The sequence below is a fragment of the Cricetulus griseus genome, chromosome 6, assembly GCF_003668045.3.
Source record: "Cricetulus griseus strain 17A/GY chromosome 6, alternate assembly CriGri-PICRH-1.0, whole genome shotgun sequence".
Classification (NCBI taxonomy): Eukaryota; Metazoa; Chordata; class Mammalia; order Rodentia; family Cricetidae; genus Cricetulus; species Cricetulus griseus.
Window position 1 is genome coordinate 61,730,858 of NC_048599.1, and position 25,282 is coordinate 61,756,139.

A 25,282-nucleotide genomic window follows, 5' to 3' on the forward strand; every position below is an offset into this window, starting at 1 on the left:
ACTTGCACCATGTCAGCAGCTGGATTAACTGGAATGGTGAAGCTAATAGCTAGGCATGCACCATGTCAGCAGCTGGATTAACTGGAATGGTGAAGCTAATAGCTAGGCATCAAAATATTTAATTTAGCATCCTGCTCAAGACATGATGAAATGGCTCAAGGCTGCCGCTCAAAGACAGCAGCTATGTGACAATTTAGGATTCACCTTTGTCTTAGCAGCTTTTGAATTTGTTACCTGAACAGAGCCGACTGCATAGCTCTTTGATGAGGTAGAAGGCTGAGAGTCACAAGTAAGTTTGTATGGCTAATTATTTATTTCTGAAGTGAAAACCCAGCTGTCCCAGTTGGCTTTTGTCAACTTGACACACGTTAGGCCTGGGAAGAGGAGCCTCAGGTGAGAGAAGGCCACCATCAAACTGGCATGAAAACAAGTCTGGAGGGCAGTTTCTTAATTAATGATTTATGTGGGAGGGACCAACCTACTGTGGATGGTGCCACCCTTGAGTAGGTAATCCCAGGTTGTGTAACAAGGAGGCTAAACAAGCCATGGAGTGCAAGCCAGTATTCACCATTCCTCCATGGCTTTTGCTTCAGTTCCCACCCATAGTTCCTGCCTTGTCTTCCCTTCATGATGGGCTATAAAAACTAATACGAAGTAAATCCTTTCCTTCCCAAGGTGCTTTGGGTCATTGTGTTTATCACAGTAACAGAAACCTGATTAACACACCAGCAAAACGGGTATTAAGCTTTGACTTAGGTTTTTGAAAGGCACATGTTACCCTATTGGATTCTTACTGTCATTCTTATATTCCAAGCTACCAAGGAAGCTTGAAAAGTTTACCCGAAAATTAGAACAAAATTGATTGAAAGAAGGAAAATCATCCCCAAGATGATACAAGAGGACATACAGTAGAAATGACTTCTACCACATCCCATGATCTTTCAGTCATTGTAGAACCCTAGCTACAAGTAAAGCCCTCTGGTGGGTTCTGGGGTTACAAAGATAGACAATGTATAGTCCATGCCCTCCAGGACTTAATAAGGAGTTCAGGAATAGCTAACCATAACACAGGACAGAATGAAATAAATGCTAAATGCAGAGAGAAGAGAACAATAACCATTGGCCACAACCTGCCCTTGGAGGCAGCTTAGAAGACAGAACTCTCTGTGCTTTCTGACAAATTGCTATTAAAATTCAGCGTTCAGCTTGAGAGGGTTAAGGATGGGCCTTGTTTGCCAACCAGGCTTGAGAGATGTATAATGAAACTCATTTAATGAGGCTTTCTGAAAGCAGAAGTGCTTTGACTAGAGGCAACTTCCATTTGTCTAGTCATCATTGTGGTTTGCTCATAAGTAAAGGGCTTTGTTGTAAACACATTCTTTTTCCAGAGGGCTCCTCTGACAATCGAAGGAGCATGCAGTGTTCTCTGCTGGCCAAAAGAGGGCACTTGGAGCTTTCTGATTGCTGTTGGAGGCCACGGCAAAGGCGGTTGGCTAGATTGTCTGGGTCCTTTCTGACTTCCAGAGAAGAGGTGCAATTAAACAGGGTTTGGCTCCTGGAAGGGTGTGGAAATCTTCTTTGGTCTTTTATAACCGAAGACTGGTGTTCACATTTGTATATGTAGACCTAACATTAGCAAATTCTTATTTTTATTTCCTGTTGAGAAGCACTATTTTAATGTTAAGAGGAGCTTCGGTTTTGACAGATAAAGAACACAACGGATAAAGGACTGATATTTATGCTCACTCTGAAAATGTCCCCTTATGAACCCCTTGGCCAGAACCCTGCTCAAGTGTGATTTGTTTGGACATTCGACTGAGAGGTCTCCCTCTCTCCTTTTGGCCCCATCAATGTCCCTCCCTGTCTCTCAGTTAAGAATGTTGTATTGTTTTGAGGTCTGTGGACTGTGGCAGCTCATATAAAGTTCCAAAGATGGGGCCATTAAGCTTTAAAGTAACATCCTGAGGATTGGTTTGTGGGACCTGTATAAACATGACTGACCAACACCTCACAATTGCAAGGATTAGTCTTATGTTTTTTGTTTTGCTTTCAAGGGCAATCGTGCCTAGGGGCCAGGATGGACTAGGAGAGATCTTGAGGTAGGATCAAGGACTCTCTAAGAATTGCCACTAATCCTGTAAAAACAAAACAAAGAACTGGCCAGTCTGGATGTAAACTAGAATGTGAGAATTTTAGCCTCCAACCAAAATGGAGTGAATTGCACCATGATCTTTGAACCCCACTTTTCTGTGTTTGAGTCATCCTCCAGTTACAATATAAATAGAACTGGTCTTTCAGCCTTTACTGATAGGATTCATTTTCAGAGAGGGATTAAGGCAAGCTGTGTGTGAGCATACATGTTATTTTGTCTTGCTCATTTTTGCCTGCTCCCCTGCCCGCCAAGCAGTCTCTGACACATAGCTATAGTCAATTGAATATTTGTTGAATGAATGAATGAAAGAAATAAAACGTAAGCAATGCTTTTTTTTTGAGCAATGCTTTTTGAAAAGAAAGAGCACTTTAGTGGTTGATACTTTATTGACTCAGTATTTCTTGTAGTAATGATAATGATGCCTGACACACATAGGATGCTTAAGAAACTTAATACATATTCTCCCAGTTTTGTCTTCAGATCTGTAATCGAGGAAACTGGGGTTCAGAAATCTAAAATAGAGTTCTAAAGTTAGATGAGACAGAGTAACCCTATAATTTGATCCCCAGTGTGGATAGTTTTGAGGGTAAATGAGAGTGTCATTTAGTATGCCAGATGAACAGCACAAATAAGACTCTTCTGGCAAAGTTAGTGTATGGTTACCCTGTGAATAACTGACAGAGGGCATCTGGTTCTCCTGACTCTATGTTCTTGTGCTACATCATCTCATGCAATATAGATTCCATTTCTTCCATTGTTAGAAACCCTCCAGGAAGACGTTGCAATTCTCAGCATACACATATCAAACTAGGGAGCATCCAATTCCACAAAAACAAATGTTAATAGATAGTAAGCCACAAAGTAGCCCCAACACAGTAATTATGGATGATTTTAATATTCCACTTTCCCCAATGGGCATGTAATCTAGAAAAAAACAAACCAATCAAAAAAAAAAAAAACCAAGCCCTCCAAAACAAAACAGAAAAGTATCAGAATAAAATGGTATCATTAATGAAAAAGTCCTGACAAATACCTATAGAATCTTCCACTCTAAAATTACAGAATACACATTCTTTTCAGTTTCCCACAAAAGTGTCTCTAAAATAGACCACATACTAGGACACAAAGCAAACCTCTACCAATTTAGGAAAACTGAAATTACTGCATTTATTCTTCCTGACCACAATAGAATAAAGCTTAGAATCTCGGAAAAGAAATGTTGAATAATATAAACAAACTCATCAAGATCAAACAAAGCACTATTAAATGAAGAATGGCTCATTGAAGAAATGTAGAAGGAAATAAAAACAATTCCTGGAATTAAATGGAAATGAAGACACAACATACACAAACCTCTAGGAAACAATGCAAGCAAACCCAAGAGGTAAATTTATACCTCTAAGTGCCTACACTAAATAATAAGAAAGACCACAAATAAACAACTTAATGGTGTTACCCAAGATTTTGGAGAAACAAGAACAAATCAAATCCAAAAGCAGTAAATGGGAGGAAATAATCAAAGCCAAGGCAGGACTTAATGAAATGGAAACAAACAAAAACTAATACAAAGAATCAATGAAGAGCTGGTTCTTTGAAAAGATAGTTAACCAGAAGAAAGGGCAAGAGCACAAATTAACAAAATTAGAGATGAATAGGAGACATCACAACAGATATAAAGGAAATTCAGAAAATCTTAGGGATGTGCTTTGAAAATGGATGCTCCTCTAAATTGGGTTCTTAAGAGATTATGGGATTGTAAGGAGGTATAGTGTAAAAATAGCCATTAAGTCCTGTTAAGAAAAAAATGGCTCTTGATTGAGAGAATAGAAATGTCTGTCTTGGGTTAAATCCTAAATTCTAGTGTGGCCAGGTCAATTTTCTGGCCGAAGAACCAACCCTAGAAAGGTGGGCTTATCTTAAGCTATGCTAATGAAATAGAAGGAATAGTTAATTATTCATAAGAGGAACCTAACTCAGGATTATTAAGTCAGTTTACATAATTAATGCAATCCCAATCAAAGTTCCATGTTGTTCTTTATAGAAATACAAGAAACAATCTTAAAGTTTTCTGGAAATACAAAAGACACTGTATAGTCAAGGGAATCCTGAGCAAAAGGAATAATATTAGAAGTATTTCCACACCCAATCTGAAGTCATACTACAGAGCCATAGTAATAAAAACATCATGGTCTGGAGCAAAAGAAGGCATATGGATCAATGGAACAGAATAGAAGATCCACAGTTAAGTGGTTCTTAACTGTGAAATTACAGTCACTTGATTTTTGACAAAGATGCCAAAAGCACAGGTTGAGGGAGATGACATATTGAAAAAGTGGTGATGGGAAGACCTATGTCTATACATAAAAGTATAAAGCTAGATCCCTCTCTGTTGCCTGGATAACAACTCCAAATGAATTGAAGACCTTAGTGTAAAGTTTGAGACTCCAAAATGGCTAGAAGAAACAGTATGGAGTATTCTTCAAGACAGAATAGGTTAGGCCTTCCTACACAGAAACTTGGGTCTCTTAAGGCTATCTGTGACCTTGGAAACCAAACATTTTTCTATAGCAAAGGAAACAGTAACTCCAGTGAAGAGGCAACCTCCTGAATGAGAATAAGTCTTTACCAGCTTTAACACCATCAGAGCATTAACTTTTACAATGTACATGGAACTAAAAATATAGTATAAAACATAAAATGATCCAATTAAAATGGGCTACTGGACAAAAGAGAGAGTTCTTGAAAGAAGAGATACAAATGCCTAGCAAACACTAAAAAAAGGTCTTCAATATCCATAGCCATCAGTGAAATGTGAATTAAAAGTGCTTTCAGTTTTCTATTTTACACCAACTATGACCAAGAAACAAAAGGACAACAAATGTTCTTGAGGATGTGGGCATTGAGCAACCCTGATTCACCCTTGGTAGGAGTGTAAACTGGTGCAGCCTCTATGGAAATCAGTGTGGCGGTTCCTAAAGAATTGTTTTTCTCAAAATAGGACTACCATATGAACCAGCTGTACCACCTGTCTCAGTGACTTTTCTAATGCTGTGATAAAATGGCACAACCAAGGCAACTTAGAAAGTGTTTACTTGGGGGCTTACAGTTTTAACAGGTTAGAGTCCATGACCATGGTAGTGCAGAGTGTGGAAGCATGCAGGCATGGTAACTGAGCAGTAGGTGAGAGCCTATTCTTTTTTTCTTTAATTTTTTAAATTATTTTTTTTATTCCAATTCCAGCTCCCCTTCCCTCCTCTTCTCCCCCTCCCCTCCCCTCCCATCTGCTCTTTGGAGAGGGTAAGGCCTCCCCTAGGAAGTCTAGTAACTCTGTCCCATCATCTCATTGAGACAAGACCAAGTCACCTCTTCATCTCCCATACCCCTGAGTCTAGGCTGAGTAAGGTATCTCTCCATATAGAATGGGCTCCACTAAGTCAGTTTGTGCATTAGTATTAGATCTTGGACACACTGCCAGTGGCCTCATATATTGTTCCAGTCATACCATTGTCGCTTATATTAAGGGAGTCTAGTTTGGTCTTATGTAGGTTTCCCATTTGTCAGACCTGAGTCTGTGATCTCTCACTAGCTCGGGTCTGTGGGTTTGCCCATCATAGTCTTGACTCCTTTGAGCAATAATATGAGAGCCTTTTCTTGATCCACAAGCACAAGACAGAGAAAGCTGACTGGGAATGGGAGGAATTTTGAAATCTCAACATTACCCCAGTGACACACTTCTAATCCTTCCCAACTGTTGCATTAACTGGGTTCACATATTCAAATTTATGAGCCTATGGGGGCCATTCTCATTCAAACTATCACACTGCTCCCACACATATACCCAAAGGACTCCTCATTCTACCATGAAGATACTTGCCTATCTATGATCACTATTACTCTATTCATAATACCTAAAATGGAATCATCCTAGATGTCTATCAGCTAATGAATGGTAATGAGAATGTGGTTCATATACATGATGAGATTTTACTCAGCTAAAGAAAAATGAAATGCAAAATTTTGGAATTAAATGGATGGAACTGGAGAAAAGTATACAGAGTGAGCTAATCGAGGATCAGAGACAAATGCCATATGTTCTATTTCATATATGGATGCTAGTTAAACTTTGAGAATTGTGCATTTTAACTTAGAGTACTTGTGGAATCTGGGAAAGCAGAAAGGGCCCATTGGGGTGGGGAATGCTTGAAGGGAGAGAGGGTAGTAGAGTCTAGGTGATTTGAAAGTCGGGAGGACACTGAGGTAAAAGGCTCAAGCCATGATGGTGGTGGGGAATAGGTCCCAGGAATGAGTGCAAATGGGGAGGGTTGACTAGACAAAGGGAGTCTGAAAAGCTATATGGAAATCGATTACTCGGAAAGCCAATTAAAAATACTGGGATTGTCATGTAATTCAATCTTGTTTGTAATTCAAATAAAAAAAGTAAAAAAAAAAATAGGTTAAAGTGCAGGAGCTGATGGCTCAGTAGTTAAGAGTATGTGTTGCTCTTGAAGGAAATCTCAGTTAAGTTCCTAGCACCCATGTCAGTTGGCTCACAACTGTCCATAACTCCAGCTCCAGGGAAATCGATACCTTCTTTTGGACTCCATCCTCACCTACACACACACACACACACACACACACACACACACACACACACACACACATTTCCACACACACACATTTCCACACACACCATTAAAAACAAAAGCAAATCTTACAAAAATAAAAATGTAAGTTAAAAGAGACAAAGATCTGGAAGAGAGAGATCTTGTAGGGCTGGGAAATTCCACCCCTTTAAAAGTCATGAGTTATTAAACAAAATTCCCAGTGCCAGGTGTGGGTTCCTCTTCATGAATTGCTGCTCAAGGACGCTTCAAAGGCTTCCAGAACAATGCTGCTCCTGCCATTCCTCCTGGTTACCCTCTAGACCTAACTGGTAAGCCCCTCCTCCACATGCTTTTGTTACAAGACATAGAGAAATCAAGCTGGAACTGGTCTGGAAGCTTCTTCATGGCTGGCTGTTTTTCACAGTGCCAAAGGGTGTTACATAGAGAAAAGGCATTGATACACTTACCCAGCCATAAACCCTACCAACCGCAGGATCAATGGGCACCTACTGGTGTTACAATGGAAGGTGGTAACCAATCACTCTGATTGGCTTTGAACCTTCTCTCAGGTGGGAATTGATACCTGACCTAGTAAAGTTAGCCAAACACTCATGGCAAGATGTCTTCCACCCTACAGACATTTAGCCATAGAGACATGGCACCAAACTGCCTCTTAAATATTTATGATTATACTCATAAACAAATGTTACAACACTAAGCCTTAACCAGAGAAGTTTCCTTTTACAACAACGAACTGGGTGAATGCAAAGATTCGTGGTTGCTCCAAATGCTGAAAATAAGAAGCAGCCGAGTGCTCAGCTCCAAACAGGGTGTTATATACCCATCTAAGGCTCCGAGAGCATTGTGGAACAGGGGGCAGAAAGTATGTGAGTCTAAAAATAGGGAGAAGGACTCTGAAGTTCTATCTCCTGGGTTAGGCCCAGTAGTTGTAATGATCTCACAGCAGCTGCAGTTGCCTGCACAACTGCTCCTGTCATTAGTTAATCATAGATCAGGGAGAGATTCAAAGGACACCCTACACTCTGACATCTATTTGACAATGGTGGATTCTGAGAGAGAGGAAGGCTTCGTCTTCACTTGTGTACGCACAGGTGAGCCTATCAGGATCCAGTAAACGGTTTGAAACTCATGGTCACACAGATGGCCCTGGTTAAACCCAGTGAACCATAAGACAAAACAGAAGATCACAAATGTAAGAAAGGGACTTGTAGGGAGGAGGCATGCATGCAGGTAGGGGTGGGGCTATCATCAGGGGTGGGAGGGAGATATGAGAGGGTGCAGGTAGAAGTAACCAGAAGTATTAAACTCCCAAATAAGAAAATCAATAAAAAGATATGTAAAAATAGACTGCAACTGAACACTGGAAGATTCCCATCTCACTAAGACTTCAGCGCTATTTGGCATGCCTTTTCTTCAATCAATATTTTCTTAGCACACACTAGGTGGGAATCATCATGTTGAAATACTAACTCTGCTTTGAAGAAAATGACAATACAAGCTACAGGAGCCTGTATGGTAGCAATTTCACACTATAGAAATCTTCCCATTGAGTTTACTGGATAGTTTTGATTTTGACTTATGCCTTTATATTACCAAAAATATTCACTTAAAATTCACATTACATTTTTCCAAGGATAAAGGGTGCTGTTTTATTAATATTGTCATATTACGTTTTCATATTTAATTTTTTCTTTAAACTTTCTCAGTTTATGTACATCACCATCCCCAAGCCTGGGGAAGGTATGGTTAGCCTTTGCCTAAAGTCTGAATCTTATAGCCCTTTGGAAGCATCAGTATCTGAGTTTGCCAACCCCTCTGTGGCCCCTGGATGACTTTATTTGTTGAGTTACTGGTTGGCTAGAAACAGTATCATGGGATGTTTATCCCAAGCCACTAGATTGGGTGTCTGTGAGGCTTACTAGAGGCTATGTAGTTCTGTGTCTTTACACATTGGCTTAGGAAGCCACCACCAGCTAGTCACTGCATGGTGAAGAAAGAACGATTTAGGAAGCCTCCTTGGTGTTGGTTCTTCTCCCAAGTAGCTTCAGTTGTCATTTTGACAGCCAAGACTTATTGGAGTCTCAGTTGGGAGATTGCCTGTGAATATGTCTAGGGGGCATTTTCTTGATAGCTGTTGATGAAGGAGAGCCCAGCCCACTATGGGTGGTACCGTCCCTAGGTAGGGGATCCGGGGTTGTTTAAGAGGGCTAGCTTAACAAAAGCTAGAGAGTGAGCTAGTAAGCAGTGTTCCCTCATGGTTTCTGCTTTAGGTCCATGTCCTGATTTCTGTTTATGATGGACTGTAAAGTGAATTAACCCCTTTCCTCTGCAAGTTGCTTTTGGTCATGATATTTATCACAGTAACAAAAAGTTCTGTGTCCTCTCATATATACCCTCTGGCAAGTGAGAAGTCTTCCAGGATCCAGCCCCAGTGTCACAGAGCTGAGCATAGTCTTCATAGATGCTTATGTTGGGGTTACATCCCAATAAACAAACCTTGCAATAAGTCAAGAATTCCCTAAGCTGAAAATGCATTTAATTCAACGAATCTATCTGAACACACAGCTTAGCAACACAGAACTCTGTGGAGCAGTTGTTCATCCCTTGATGGCTTGTTTGACTGGAAGCTGCAGTGTGAAGCCTCTGCTTCCAGAGAGAGGGTCAGCATCCCTTGTTTGCTAGGGAAAAGACCAAAGTTCAAACTTCAAAGTGCAGTTTCTGCAGAATGCGTACCACTCCTGTTCCATCATAAAGCTGAAAAATTGCAAGTCAAAATGTTGTTAAGTCAGGACTATCAATAGCACCTGGTAGAAGCAATGGCCACTAAGTGGCATGGTAACTATGATTTATTATTTAAATAACAAAGGATAATGGGAAGCTATTAACATCTTTTACTGACCCAATAGGCATCAACCAGCACTGTACCATTTTGGAAGAAGTTAGACATAGAAACTCCTGTGTATAAGCTGAGCATTGTTGGGTGAATGGGACCTGGGGGTGGCAAAGAGACATTCAGTGAAGAACCCTATGGGCACTGGGGACAGTTTGTGCACAGTATAGGTGCTGGAGGTGTGAAGCAGATGAGCTTAATGTGTGGTGTGTGAGCAGCAGAGCAGAAGGGAAACGACAGGACAGTTGAAAGAACCATATTTATACTGTTATCAAATCTTATATACATCTGGGATTATTTCTTTCAAGGACATGGGTTTCATTTACTTCAGTTCCCACCATCAGGATCTAGAATACACCAAACATGGACTATGCTGTATAATATACTGAGAACCCATTGTCTTCTGCAGGCTTACAATCAGTAGTTGTAAAAATAATAAAAAGTTTGGCTGAGTCTCAAAATTGGATGGAGGAAAATGTTGAGAATTTGTCTTTCTGTAATAAATACTCTGACTCATTCTAAAAAGTAGTCTATGTGGGGTATTTTTTTGTGTGTATGCGTATGTACACATTAATATAATACAGAACAAACACACAGATTTTCTACTTAGCCTATGCTCTAGAAACACACAATTTCAAGAACAAAAACAAGTTTTTTTTTTCTCCAATTTAGTTACCCAAATGCAGCCCCTGCTAAAAGAACTGATATGAGAGTGCTGTCTGAATTCCTTATATTTCCACTAATAATTGGGAATCAGAGATCCAGGAATGAACTTGAGCTTCCCTCAAGTCCCCAGTTACTTAGTGGTGGAAACATATTTTCTGATTCTTGGGTCAACATATTTTTTGTGGTCCTCCATGGCTCCTTGGATTTTTATCAGGTCATCATTTTCAAAAAAAAAAAACCTCTTGTAAATGAAAGTGAGTCTCTGAGATGCGCCTGTGGATGCTTGCTTTCTCCAAATCAAATGGTGTTGGATTGAATTGCTCCACTTCTGGATGGCAATGCAGATTAGCCTTCTTTCTTGGCCCTATTCTCTACGTTCACCCATTTCTTTCTTGCACAAACTCCCAGATCTCAGGCACTGCCTCTTCCTTTGTAGAAAATTTGCAAGCCAAGAGATATCAACTGTGCTCATTTGGAAGACAGGCCATTTTCCAGATACCCACATGCTCCCATCTTGGGTCAGTTCTCATCTTGGGTCACTTCTCTAGGCTGTGTGTCCCCATGCCAGTATCTCGACTCTACATAGTATTTCTTGCATCTCTAGTCTCCAAGCTCCTTGGTCTAATTCTAATTTCAAGTAAACCATGTTGAAAAATCTTCCCCTGGAATTTCTATGCATCCTATACATTCCAGATAATAAATGAAAAGTAATTGAAAAAGTGGGGGTCGGGGGCAGAGAAATGAACAACCTTCTAAAGTTTACTTCTGGTTGATTTGTTGGCTGACCTCTGTACCTTTTTCAACAAAATTGCTATTAAAAACAGGCCTATCTCTCCAAATTCAACATAGGCAGCTGCATTAAATTCATAGCTGGCTTTCCATTGGATAGAACTCTGGGGATTTTCAGGCCTGTCTAGCATTTGACTTCCTTGTTAAAAACAAGCATCTTTAAGGTTAGCTGAACATGAGGAAAAACACTTAAAAATTCCAGTTCATAGATTATTATAAAGTGTTTGACAAGCTTAATCAAAATCAACTTGTAAGTAGTTTTTAAAAAAAGGCTTACCAGTTGTTCACCTGCTCCAGCGTTTGTTGATAGCGTCCACGCAGAGAGAAGCAAGGCTGTGCATTCCTTCTACACAAAGAGAAGTGTATTTCCTTATTTCATTTCTTCCTCTCTGATGTTAGTCATTGTTTCCTGTGGGCAGACACTTCAACCTCACTAAATGCTAAAGGGACATTTTTGGGAATGGATAGTCATTATCTGTTTTTTAAATGCATGTTTCTAGGGGCTGGTGAGATGGCCCAGCAGGTGAAGGCTCTTGCTGCCAAGCTTGGCAATCTGAGTCGATTCCCCAGGACCCACATGGTGAAAGGAGAGAACTGACTCCTACAAGAACAGGATGTCCCCTGACCTGTACACATGTGTTTTGGCACATTCATGTCCACCCTCCCACATAACTACGCGTGCTTAGTTTCAAGTCTGTGTTTTCTGAAACCCTTTAACAAGTCCGTGAATATTTATAAGGTAGCTGGCTTTCTTAACAAAGAGAAGTGCAATGAAATACAAAATCATATTTAAAGGGAAGAATGGCTTGGGGTACCAGCAGTTTGATCTTTTAAGAAGCTGGTGAAATAGCTGTCTGGCGGGAAACCATACACAAAATGCTATCTCTGAAATTTTGAAATGAGCAGCACTGACTCTTTCTTCTTGCCTGTTTTAAAACTATGTGACAAAATAAGTGAATTAGAAAAAAATGGTCTTCCCATACTCTGCCTGGCTAATCCAGACCAGCTGGGAAAAATCATATGACGGACAACACATCAAAAATCAAGGCTAAAAATTTGCCAGATCTATTCATAGAATAGCAGATGTGGGAACCAGCCCATGGCTTGTGTGTAGAGGGGTTACAGATAAAAATAGTGCCCCAAATTTTTCGAAGGTGATTTGCAACCTCCCAAGTATAGATGACCTTGCAACTGAAAAGAAGATGACAAGGGTGAAGTTGAAATGGCAACCCCTCTCAGGGGCCCACAGGCTTAAAGTCATGTTTGAGAAAGAAGAACTCCTGCTCTTCCCTGAAAAAGCTTCACACAGGCATGGAACACTTCTTTTCTGACACATTCTTAATACACTTATCCTTCCCTCAGCTCCGTTCAAGAAAAGATTTCGTGTCTTGAAAGCATCCTATTTTCTTTTCCCTCCCACCCATGAAAGCCAAGTCCAGAAGACAAGAGATAGGCTCGGCGTCAGAATAAAATAAAACATGTTCTCAGCCCCCACCCCATTGTTTATTGTATCTCTGCTTCTACACTTGGCATCAATGGGTTGTGGCTTGCAGCTGCTTAAATAAAAAAGCCCTGGGAACCTGTACAACTCCATCCCAGATCCTATACCAATATTAAGACCACGGGATTTTATAGTCACTCTGTTTGAGAAGACAGCATGTGGGCAGAAGTGAAGTTGTTTACCAGTGTCCACTTCTCAAGTTCTTTGCATTTCTTCTGTGGCCTGTTCTTGATTAAAATATCTTTGCATGTCTCTAAGTCTCTCTAGTCTGGATGGGGGGAGCCTGGTGACAGGGTGGAACACCATTAGTGAGATTTCTTTTGGTGACAGACAGATGTAAATGTATCCATCTAATTCTCTGCTCTCGGGTCTCTGTCTGCAGATGGATGTTAATAATTAGCCATTGCATCTCCTCCCTCTTTATCAAATTGGGTTCTCCATAAATTCATCATTTCTTTTTTATTTTCTCAAAATAGCGGCAGCCCTGACAGCCTCCCTTTGTTCTTGTGTTTATAAATAATTTATAACACAGAAATATCTCTTCTTAGTCTTAAAACACAAACTAATGGAATAACACAACACACTGGCCCAAACTACCTTACGCTGGGGGAGACGCGTTGTAGAGCTCTGTCCTTTAACAAAGGAAACACGATCACAAAGAAGAAAAGCCATTTTCCACTTGTATGTGATTTTAAAATTTTAGCTCTGCTCTCTCTTTCCAGATTCTAGCAGTATATGGAAGTTCTAGAAGGCAGAAATGAATTCCTTTATAATTTCTTTTCCAAATAATATCCCTAGTTCAAACTACCAGATATACAATGTCTTTCATTAAATGGCACAGAAATGAGAGTATTATTCAATTAAAACAGCCACAGATGTTAAAAAATGTATCATGGTACATTTATTCAATAACTGTATGCTCATAACCCATGAACAATCTTTAAGCACCAAATTATAAAGATTTGACCCAAATTAGCAATAAAATACAATGTGTTTGCCCTCTACTGGGCAGTAACGATTGTGTGGGTTTCCTTGCATACCCAGTGGCCTTGTGGTCAGCTTCATAACTGTTTTATTTAGACACTAATGCAGTGTTATAAGCAAATACAGATCAGATTTGTGCTAATTAAGTTAAATAGGGCCAAGTTGATTCAGCTTTCCCAAGTGTAGGCTTTTTGTGGAAGTGATTTTAAAATTCTTCCTTGGCTCTAGGCTTGCACCTCACATCCTAGGAGATAGCTTACAAGTCATCATTTGATATCAGGAAATACATTCAAGTTGTAGATTAATAACTCTCCTAACAATGCTAATGCAGAATATGTAGAATGTAGCAGAGATGGGACTCTGGATACCTTCTTAATCAGCTGTTAAGATTTTTGCATTGAAGCAGAAAAAAATGCCTTATTTTTCCATCTGGAAATGGGACATAGTACAGTGACAAAAAGTTACTTACAGAGTTGCTGAAAAACAATAGTGGCAATGGTAATCTCTCATCCACCCCAGGATTTGCTTCTGAAAATGAAATATATATATATATATATATAATATATATATATATATATATATATCACACAAGGGGAATCAAGTGGAAGACCCCTTACATTACAGAGAGTAATCAGAACTCATATCTTTACACAGTGATTTCTAAAGTGCCTTTCCAAGCCCTAGGTGACTACAGTGGAATGAAATGGTGGTGGTGGTGGTGGTGGTGGTGTGGTGTGTGTGTGTGTGTGTGTGTGTGTGTGTGTGTGTGTGTGTGTGTGTGTGTGTTTCTACCAGTTAGGAACTTGGAGGCTGAAGCCATGCCCATTGTCAGGCAGGAGTCTCTGAAGAGTGTGAAAAATAAATATGCCTTTAGGTTTGTGACTGAAGGGAGCGACAAGGTTAGACCTGAGAGGAATCTGACTGCAGTTCCAGACTGGGTCCCCTCTCATGGTACTAACTGTCTTATTCTTGGCAATGAGTCATTTTTCAGTTAAAAACGGGGTGGGATTAGGGCCCTGCCTTGAGCATCGGAATGCTTTTTTTTTTCTTTTTTCTTTTTTCAGAAACAGCAGCTTCTAGCACAGAAACAAGATCCGTCTGCATTGGTTGGAGTGATTCAAGCATGAAATATTAAGAGAAGGGTATTTTTTTGTAGAAGTAGTGGAGGACACAATAATTATTGGCTTGTACTACAGCTCAACAATTAACAAGAAATGAAATCCTTTCTTTGGCTTAAAACCATTTCTACATTAAGCACTGTGACTCTGCCTCCTCCTGCTGGCCCACCCACAGGATCTTTCCTAGCTCTGCCTGTGTCTTTGGGTCTTTTGGGGGCAGGGATGTAGCAGTAGACCTTGGACCAAGATATGTGTTTCCTGAAGCACAGAGTGCTCTAATGTCTACTTTGATGTTGTTGCTCTGGAAATGGACATAAATGACTTGACAGCGTGTTTATGGGGACAGGCACAGAAAGACATGAGGAGACAGAAAAAGCACATTGCCTGCTCTGAGATGGAGATTTCATCAGGACATCACAGGGTTGAGTCCAAAAGACAAAAAAATTACTGCCACAGTGAAGACTGAAGGGGAGATGAAGAAAATCCAGCAGAATATAACTAATGGATAATATTCGAGTTAATGATGATCTGATGTCATGATAGAATCTTCAGGAACTGCAATTTTCCTAGGTTCTGTGGCAATGATATTTGAAGGGACTTTTCCTTGCAGGCCCTAACCATTTGGTCAACTCTGTACTTAGGTAAATAACTGAAGACCGCTCTGGGTTGTAAGGCAATTTCAGTTCCTAGGTGCACTAAAATGCTATTATTAATTACCTCCTTTGGCCTAACATTATGCCTTTATCACACACATCTTGTTGGGCTCTCTGTGATTATTAGAAGGCTGTGTCATACATGGAAGCATACACTTAAAACAATAGAAGCTGCTTATTTGCTTGTAGGAGATGTCTGGGGAGACAAGCACTGTTGGCTAGAATGGACTTGAAACCCATCACGAGGAAGTAAGGGGAAAGGTGATCACAGCACAGCATAACAGTGTATGAGAGACACACAATCCTACATGGTGGCTTCCATCATGCATTTCCCATGGTAGAAGGGGGAGAAATGGGCGCTGAGTAAATGATGGGTGAATACAGACTCAATTGTCGTGTGTGACAAGACACTTTCTCTCTTTGTTTAATATATAAATCAGGAGCACTTATGAATTGATATTAATTAAAATAATGTATTTGCTTTCTTTCAACAGTAATGTCAGCCTTGTTAAAAAACGGAACACTAAATCTTCATTAGACTTTCAATATTAAAAATCTCGCATGAAATATGAATTAACATTTAACTTGTTGCTCATCAGATTAAAAGAGAGAAAAATGCAATAGATGCTTATCTTTAAGGACCAAAGTAGGCACAGTTTTCTTAAATCTGAGAGTGAGGTGATGTCCAGAGGCCACACGGATCAGGGAATCACCATTGTTACCTTTTAATAGGGTACCGCATCTCAAGTGAGATTAAAGAATGCCATTGCATCCCCAGAATGAAGTTCACATTGAGAAACTAATGCACTGAGAATCTATAAAAAGTCCCATGGTGAAACTTTAGCTGAGGAGGGTCTTAGGAATTCTGTCAATATATGTTTAGGGACACAAACAGAGTCGACGCTGTTCTGCAATTTTTTTCACCATTCAGAAAGAGTATGAAAAGCTCTAAGTATCATTTTTTCTCTTTAGTGATGCTAAAAATTGGAAGCCAGTGGCCTCTTCCAAGGGAACAGGTGGGAAAATGGCTTTGCTCATTCTCTTCAGATAGATGGACATTGGATGTCACCTCATCTTGTTTCACTGGTGGCCTGAAATTAGAATGGACATAATGGGAATGGCCAGGCTGAGACCTCATATTGCATCCAAAGATACATTATAGAACTCTGAATGATCTTATTGGCAATATGTTGTCTTAGGTGAAAGCTTCCCATAATGGTACTTCTTATAAACTGCACTATTGAACTTATAATCACATTGCACCTGGATTTATACATATGGAAAATACAACTGAATTTCAGACCTCTCTCTGGGGGTGGTGTGCACAGGAATGGAGAAGCCACAAGGTGGTGGTATGGTGCCATATATACATATATTTTTTACCGGACAACAAGGAAAGGGGGTTTGTTTAATGAGCTTGCACTCACAAGCCTGCTCATCTAGTGAACTGTGACTTTTCAAATACCAACCTATTAATGTCAAAGGCAATACTGAAGGGAACAGTTCTGTTTGATTTAAAAAATACAGACAATGTGAAGTCCACTATGGCCCAGTATCTATCACCTATGGGGCTCCATTCATGCCTAATGCTTTATTCAAGCTAAGACCTAGTTTTTAGATATCAGATTAATACATATCTACAGCTTTGCACCTTTCTCATTTGATATTTTTTTATCATCAGGGCTCACGGGGGCCGTTTTCATTCCCTTACTATAGCATCCGAGAGCAGGTGGATTAGAGATAGCTCTCATTGTGCTTTGTTTTTCTCCCGACACTGTCATTAATCATTCCTTAAGCCACACTTCAAGTTCTAGTAATCAGCACTGGCTGTTCCTGAGCGGAGTGAGAATTGCCTTTTGCAGTGTAATATGGAATTGGAAGCGAATGGCCGAGGCCAGATGCCTCTTCTGCATTCGCCATCTATCTCATCATTTAGGTATTTATCCACCTTGGGCTTGTTCGGAGAGCACCTCTCTCCTTCCCAGGAGGGCACAGATTGCAACAGAGGATCAGATTTGTTACCCGGGCTTTGGGCTTTGATTGCCCTCTTATAAGTTCAGGATTAAAGTGAAATTTCCCACAGGGCTGTGCAGGATTTGCTAGCATTTAACTGTTTAACCTGGCTGTTTGTGAATGAGAATCCTGTGGTCAACTATCCCGTAGAGGATATTACGGTAAGCCGAGCCTGAATGGTACACATTCCGGTGTGTTCCTGTGAAGATGGGCGCAGTTGATTCCAATTAGCTTCATATCTGATGCTGGCTGTACTCATGTGCACAGAAAGCAGGAACACGGAGGTAAAAAGCGAGTCAAGGCACTCTCGCTCATGAAATATCCACGTTGATTTCAAATAAGCACAAATGCATTCCCTTAAAATGAAAATGTCTACTTATGCCTTTTTACAATAATTGGAGAATTGATCAGTCCTGTATCAACTTTTTTGTTTTGTGTAGTTGTTTTCTATTCTCAATTTGTTTATCAGTTCTAACCTAAGGATGGTTTGGGTTTCTTCTTCTTCTTTCATTTAATGTAACTCTGAATATGATCAAAGCAGAACAAGATTTATTCATTTGTTTATTTTACTATGTTCACAGTGACTGGTGTGCATTAGGGAAGTCTTGGGCTACATATAGTATGCACAGATAGGTTTTCCTGATTCTTTAGTGTTTCTGAAAAAGAAGAATGTTCTAACATTCCCTTTGTCCCCCAGAGCTAAGCAACAGGAAACCGAGGGAGGAACTATTCAAACATTAAGTCCATATTATCTCCTCCCCATTACTTATTATTTAGGCTTGGATATATTAAAAGGGAGAAACGTGAAAGATGCTGAAGAGATTCAGTTACCTCGGTTGAGGGAATGCATGCCCACCACTGTAGCTAAGCTATTTAATATGTTTTCTTTTTACATGCCTAAAAAGACAGTGTTCACTTCATGAGCTTCATCAAAAGAAGCAGAGTAATGAAACAACAAAAATATGGGATTTGAGAAGCCTTTTAAAACTTAACTTTACCATGAAACTGTTTGCAATATCTTGAACCAACAAAAGCATGGACATTTTATTCTTCTGTAAACCTTCCATCAGATTAATTAAAACTTAATTTTGTGATACATTCGAAAAGGTAAGACATTTCAGTTGAAATAAGCAAAACAAAACAATGCACATTTGGAGTTTTTAAAAGGCTGGGTCATGGAAGAGTGAAACATTAAAATCTGAAGACAAAACCCCAAACCATTTTAAATGTGTTGATGGAAATCCTCTTATAGGGGCTAGTGTGGGTGGCAAATGGATCATCTGAGGGGAGCTGAAGACGGAGAAGCAGTGAGGCTATGGTGAAGTGAGCTGCAGGCTAATTTATCTGTTGTGCTGTGCCGGCCAGCGTAAGATACCCCCTTATTAGGGAGCAGCTTTCAAAGCTGCTATGATGGACCCTGATCTTCAGCCTGGTGGGAGCTTTGCTTGGGGTTAGAAAACAAGGGCATGGAAGAGCTGGTGTTAAATATTGTTAACCCTAGTTTTTGCTGCAGCCCATGGAATTAGGGTTCTCCCTCTCCCTTCCTGCCTCCCTCCCCCCCCCTCTCTCCTTTCTCTCTCTCCTTTCTCTGAAATTCAAGAGAAGGCTCCAGATTCACATGAGTGATTTTCAGCTGTGTGTTATGCTCCTGAAGTAACCTCTTCATTCCCATTGTTTTAGTGTGAAATCATTTCCTCGGGAGATAATTAGGGTTGCTCCATTTATTACATTAAATGATTAGCATGCACTTGAAATGATCCAGTGTATTTTCCTTTATTGCTGATGACTCTTAAATATGGGCCTCCATTCTTAATGGTTAAATTAAGGTTGTCTTGGCTTTTTGTAGCTGACTGTGTAGCCAAACAAGGGAGACTTTCTTTTCCAAACACAGGCCAGGTGTGCTGGGGCTGAGGTCTGTGTCTGAAGAGGTTCTATTCATGTAACTGTCCCACCTGGTTCAACAAAGTGCTCAACACTAGTGCTTAAAGGGTTTCTCTCCCAAAGCCCCTTAGTAAAAAAATGCATTCAGTGACAGGGTTTTGTCTGCATTACTCATCCTACGTGTGGAGTAAGCTGAACACAGAGTGACCCTAGCTCCCATTTCAACCAAGTGCCTCACTGGAAAGGCATGTACATTATTTGAGCAAGTAATATGCCTTACAAAGCCATGGAAAATGATATTTTCAGAATTACCAAATATAGATTTCATTTGGATGCAAGTGCTTCTTCTTCCTTTGAACTAGCCTGGCTGTGTGACTGACAGTTCTTCCAAATCCACTGGAAAGTTCAGATCAAGCAGGCGCTATATGTTAAGTAGGCAAGTGCAAAACAAGCTGCGTGCATCCTGTGGTTAACTATATATTCATATCCCACCCCCCAGATGGCAATAAGTGACCTGATAACAGCATTCAGGTCATTAGAAAAATCTAGCCCGGTCTTTTACCTGCAAGATACAAACATGCATTATGTACAGACTAACCCTGGTGCAGGATTACTGGCTTCCCATTTGTCCACTCTATCTTAATATGAGCTGAACTTCAATAAATGCCATTTTTAAGAGGCAGAATTTTACACTGAAAGGAAAGAAATACTTCAAAGCATACAATAGAAAATTTCCTGAAAACTTCAAATAATTACATGTTTTGAGGATGAGGGCATGTTTTCTGCCACCTAGTCGAGACGACTCAAGACTGTCATTTTGCTGTTCTTGGTTTGTTTACATAACTATCATGTTCAAAAGCACCTGTATTTTTAAGAGGACTGTGAGATGCTGTGGGAAGTTTAAGTTGCCAGTAGAAACTGGAAAATGAAAAAGGAAAAGTAGAAAGGGAGGCAGGGGCTAGAGGGAGCAAAACCAAGGCCCAGCACTGGGCACCACCACCAATGTTTCCTCCTCCACTGGGGTCAGGTCTTGGAGATTTGCACCATCTGACTTCCCAGTTACAGTGAAAAAAGGAAGCACCAGGAATCACAGAGTTCTTTAGCAGAACGAGAGGGGGAATTTAATACTTCCTTTATGTAACACACTTACTACTTCCCTCTCATGATTCACATCCTGGATGACTTCTCTGTAAACAGTAACCAGCATTTCACTGTTACAGAGAAGAGTAGGAAGGGGCATGGGAGGATTCATTGTATGGGCACTCCAGCCTTCAGGAGGAAAGTCAGCCAATACAGAGTTGACAGAGACAGCTCTGCCCTGGAACAAGGATGGCATCAGCAACAAAAGGATCTTTTTGTTTTCTCGGGGAGATAACCAGAAGAACCATACTGGGTTTCTTTTATAAAGTCATTTCAATGTTATACATTTGAATATATAATGTGCTGCTTAAATATCTAAATAACCTTAAGTAATCCTGTGTTTTCCCATTCACTCAAACCAACGAAAGCAGTCCTGTTTTTGTCTCTCCTGTGATAGCAAAGTGCAGCTGGGTTCCGGCTGAAGCACTTTCTGAAGCAACACCCGTCTGTCAGCTACATCCCATATGGTCTTATTCAGGTTCACTCAGGGGAGACACATCATTGCAGGGGACGGGAGAGTCTCTAGATCATGCAGCTTTTTTTTATTATTTTAAATCTGAAATGTGATTAAGGTCCAGAGATGTCAGGGACTTGTCTGCACATAGGCAGTTGCCATTCTGGATTTCTACCACCCTCTGACTCCCTGTCTGGTGATTCTGCTTACACTGACAAGTCAGAATATGGCAGGAAGATACATGTAGCTCTTCCTTTATCCTCCAGCTGGAGATTTTATTTACAAGTGGCATTCCTGCAGGATTAGGTATGACTTTCTTGATGAATATTACCACCAAGTATGATTTCATCTTTGTAACACAGATCTTATTCAAATTACCTTAAGTGAATAATAGTCAAATTGTATTTCCCATAGCCAGCCACACCAAAGGAATTTTTGGGAGATGGGAATTCAATTATTAGAAAGGTATTGGCAGTCTGTTGATAGCCAGTCTGTCTTTAGTTTATTTCTTCTAGAACTTCTGGGAGCGTAGTGGGTGCATGCCATTCTGAATTCCAGGAGACATCTCATCCTAGACCAGTGTTACAGCACTGTTCTACCCTGATGGAGGATTCTCCGGGAGGGGATGCTTGGAGGTCTTTGTCAGCATCCGCAGAGAAGGAATGACCCACCCTCAAATGATAGAGAGGTTGAGAGGTTTAAATCTGCACTTCTTTGTACAACTCTGTGAGTTTCTTTTTCAAAAGATAAAGCTGTAACAGTGTCATGAAAGGTGACAATGGCTGAACACCATGTCTCACCAACATTTAACCCACTTAAAAAATGCTTAATTGAGAGCATTTCTGCTACTCATAAGAATCAAATTTTCTAGCCCCCCATTTTGTAATCTCTTATTGAAGTACTCAGGGCTGTGACTCAGATTTCTACTTTGCTCCAACTTTCCAGACTTTATTCTATTGGTCACATACTTATTTATTTGCATCCAGCACTGCCTCTGATTTCTTAGAACAGCAGAAGTGAAAATCAGTTTGATTATCATGCAAAATACAAAGCTCTTTGGTACGTATTTATTTTATTTTATATAAAAAACCCTAAACAATACATGGACCAATCCCCCAAAAATGATAAATAAAAAAGCAAAATCCAAAATATGCTATCTTACTACTTAATAATCTAAGTAGATTGTCACAGAGCCACCTGTGTTCTCTGTTATTCTATGAATTCTCTCAGTTTACATCTTAGAAATCTGATGCTTATATAAATGGATTTTTCTTAAGATGGAAATTTTACTTCTTCAAGCAGGCTACTGTGGTGTTAGATATTTATGAAGACAACTGGAGACCTCCACTGATAACTTTAGTGATTACATCAAATTAAAGATAACCCTTTCCCCCAAAAGCAAATCTCATAAATAAACATGAATTCACAAAAACTGGCTGACATCCTAACTTTTAATAGACTCACATTCTTCCCAGTGTTTTATGTTTAAGGGACAATGTCTGCAGTTGTGGGTGACATACCAGGGTAGCCTAACTTTTCTTTATTGAAACTTTATTCCAGAATTTTTAGTCTAGAGAAAGCTTTAGTGTACATGAAGGAAAAAAATCAAACTATATAAGAAAATGATAGTAGTATATTATATATTAAGTTTCTTTCAAAGGGGCTTTTAATTTTGTCTTTATGCAAATATGAGAGTCTCCTAATTTCAATCCAAAGAAAAAAAGAACAAATCAGTTACTACAAAGTGGATGGCATCAGTGAAAGGAACACAGACTCTGGGACTACCACATTTTGCTCTTTCATGTGGGACCCTTTCAGAAAAAATGGTGTACCTATGGCCAAATAGGGGATATTTGACTTTATTATGGTAATGTTTCAGCCCTGGAAGGGAAGATTCCCAGAAACATACCAGTGCGTGTCTCCATTTAATAGATGCATAAGACCAAACACTCGAAATACATAATTTAACTATGCAAACACAGGCTTAGTTGTGTGATTTATCCATTTGCAATATAGCTTGAAATTCTTTAAAAGGATTTTTAAAGACTTTATTGTCTAAAAATGAATATTTATAATGCTGTAAAGATGGAGGTTACTTACCTGTTAGGCAATGGTATTTTGAACCAATAAAAAAGGAAATGAAAAGACATATTTAGAAAAACTTCTAAGTGGGTTTTCGATAGATTTTTATCAAGATATGCACCACAACACCTGCACTGATATAACTCCTTTTAGTAATGCTGTATCTGTAAGTATGGCCCTCGTGTGTGTGTGTGTGTGTGTGTGTGTGTGTGTGTGTGTGTGTGTGTGTGTGTGCTCACATATGCATATACTTAAAACCCATGGACCTATTGTTTTATGTGAGTTTTACTTAGTGCTAATTAAGGTACTCATCTAGTTTTTGTTCATATTTCTGAATTCACAGAAAAATCTAAAGTATTTCTTTTAAGATCAAGTGAAATTTTTTTTAATATTTTGAAACAGAAACATCAAAATTCATTAAGAACAAAGCCCCAGCATATTAATCTGTCTGCCAGTTCTCAGCCCAGTGTGAATTCATCTGCTTCTAAGTCTCAAAAGTAGGTATCAAAATAGAAATACTGTCATCATTTCAGTAGTTTTAGCAGATTTGTCTTTTATTAAAAACATGAACCTTGACTATTCTGAGATGTTTACCGTCTGCATAGCACGATCAGTAACTGAGTAACTGATACTTGTCCTTCCCCCAGTCTACCTTAAATCCTTGTGAAAAAGCATCAATACATGTAAGGTTTAAAGATGTTACTTAATGCATAATACTTGAGAGTTACATTTGCCTTGAGGGAAAAACAAGGACAAAATGTCCTAAGACATGCTAAATATGTAGTTGCTTAATTGCAAAGCCAAAATAGATTACACATAGCCCTGCAGAATCTAAGACATCTGCTAAGGCAAGAAGAGAGACATCTAGAGAGGGCTGGACATTTATTTCACTGTGACCTGCTCCAGTGTTGAGTAACCTTGTAGTTAACTAGGCATTTAGTCATGTCCCAGAAAGTCCACTGCCTAGCCTTTGCCTTAGAGGCTGATGAGGACCCAGGCCAAAGCTGAAATGTCACACTGAAAAGATCAGTGAAGCCAGGCAGTGGGGGTGGACGCTTGTAACTGGGGCAGTCCAGTAACAGTCATCAACCATTTATCTCTCTAGCAGTCACAAAACCTATGCATAGGAAATGATCAATGGAGCAGAAAACAAAATAGGCCTAAAAGTTAAAACCATTCAGCACCAAATCATGTAGGATTTCCCCTTACCCTGAGTTTATAATTCTGTTATTATCATCAAATACCCTTGAGTGTTTTTTTTTTTTTTTTTTTTTTTATCTTACAGAGAACCTTTGCTCATTTCCCATGGTGCCAGAAGAATAAATTCACCTGTGAAATGTCCATTTATGGGCATCTGTGATTCTAGTTCACACTGGCTTCTTCAAGAGCCACAATAACATTGCTCTTTGGCTGTTTGATTATATTTTGATTAGTGTTACGTGTGTTCAGTCTAAAGCTAAGCTGTTTATCTGTTCAAAGCTGCCTCCCCTCTGTGTGAGTTTACTTGTTTGTTCACTGGCCAAAACGAGCACCCCTCTCTGGGGACTCCTGTCCCACAAGTGACTCTGTAACAGAGTCCAGATGCAGCGTGAGGGCTTCTGCTATTTGACAAACAAAACCAAACCCGAACTGCCTGCGAGTTGTTGATAAATCTTTCCATCGGAATTACATTTGTCTAAGTGGCAAAGATGCAACATTCGCTTCTCATTCAGGGTTTGAATGTGCAGAAGGCAGGTTTAATTGCTCCCCATAGGCAGGAATTTGGCAGAGAGAAAGCAGTGTATTTTAATCGGTCTGTCTAGCTATATTTTAAAGCGACCCTTGCTACAGTGTCTGCCTATTTGTGTTGGCATTAATATAACAAAAATGTATATTGGACTTGAAAGGTGTTTTGATGGTAGGTAAACATATTTATTTTCCACATGATTCTGATTGCTGTACTTGCTCTGCCAAAAAGGCAGCTGAGGGGGCGGTGCCAGTATCAGGGCACATTAAGAACCAAAGCCCCATCTTCAGGTTTCAAGTGCAGGGTAACTTTAAGCATCATGATGTTCAGTAACAGAGGCTTTTGTTTGTAAGTGGTAAACCAGTTGTAAGTGAAGTCAGCAAACCAAAGGCTTTCCTTTAAAAATTGGTTTCTTCCTTGAAAATAAAAGCAATTCATTTTATATGTTCATCATCACAAGATGTAACTGACTCTCTATATAGAGAAAAGTGTTAAGAAGGTACATTGCAAGGTGTCCTGAACACCAACACACTGCAATTCCTGTTTATTTATAAACAAAGTCCAGAATGGTGAATAGAAAAGCTTTTGTATTCGCTTGGTATAACACT